Below are 1,424 nucleotides of genomic sequence, written 5' to 3' on the forward strand. Positions count from 1 at the left end.
TAACTCTATTCTTGTATATTGTTATACACAAATTTTATTATTTGTCTATTTTCAATTTAATTATGATAGGTAAAAAATTAGAAAAAAATCTAATAAAAAAACAAAAACAGTAAAATTAGTCTACACTTCTTAAAGAAGTAGCTTAATCTAGTATAGTTGGTTAGGGATAAAGTTGTTAAATTCGTGAATCTAAGTAAATTTATAGAATTCACTTAAATTTAGGAGTGACAAAATATATTAACTCTTCCACCAAAGTCCGTCACAAAATGAGACGGGCCAATTTGTTCCGCCAAATTAATATAAGCTGAATTTATTACTCCACCCCATCAAAGAGTGGACTGGTGGTTGACGGATCAGCCAACATTCTTTCTTTTATTTTTATTTCTAGATAACATTATAATAAGTAAATTCATGATGATGGTTATTTCTTTTAAGTTCTAAATAATAAATATATGTTTATAATAATTATCAGACCAAACACACTTAAATCACAATAGCAACCATAATAATTCTCGAATATATTCTAGCACTAATAATCTGAATGAAATATCATAGAGTCAAATCAATTGAAATAGAAAAATTTTGAATCTGAACACTTTTTTATTGTTTGTTGTGTAATGACTTTTGAGTTCTTAATTTATAGTTTACAAACTTTTTTTATTGTTTGTTGTTTAATGACTTTTAAGTTTTTAATTTCTAGTTTACAGACATTGATGTACTGAAGACAAATTTTTCTTATAATATTTGTTTTTTGTGTAAATATTTTTTAACTATTTTGTGTTTTTTAATTTGATTAGTTCTTTGTTGTTTTAATAAATCAAAACAACTTACGTAGTGGAAGAACGTAACAGGAATTAAAATAACGATTATATATGGTAATTCGGATTTAAACAAAAACAAAACCATAATAACACATTTAGCAGCGGTTAAAAGTGCGCTGCTATATTAGAACAACTGATTTTTGGAAGATGGCATTTTGCAACAGTTACTAACCGCTGCCATCTCCAAGTACTCTAGTTTACTGTTTAGTAGCGGTTATAACCGCCGCAAAAATATTTCGCGGCAAAATACCATCTAACAGCAGTTATTTCAGCGGTTACAATTAACCGCTGCTAACCGTTTAGCCGCACGCTATCTTCTAGCAGATTTACAACCGCTGCTATCTCTTCTGTAGCGGCTAAAAATCGCTGCTAACCAACTAAATAACCGCTACTATCTGCCGGTTCTCTTGTAGTGATAACAATATAATTCACATTCCATCTAGTTTGTCAATTTTTTTGAATTTTCCTTGATCAAAGACCACATAATTAAATAAAACATTGAAAAAATAAAAAAATATTGTGCATATTAAAAAAAACTCATTAAATTAATTGTATATATTTATATATATTTTATATTTTAATATATATTATGTACAAATTACT

This window comes from Arachis ipaensis, chromosome B09 (genome assembly GCF_000816755.2).
Source record: "Arachis ipaensis cultivar K30076 chromosome B09, Araip1.1, whole genome shotgun sequence".
In the NCBI taxonomy this organism is placed as follows: domain Eukaryota; kingdom Viridiplantae; phylum Streptophyta; class Magnoliopsida; order Fabales; family Fabaceae; genus Arachis; species Arachis ipaensis.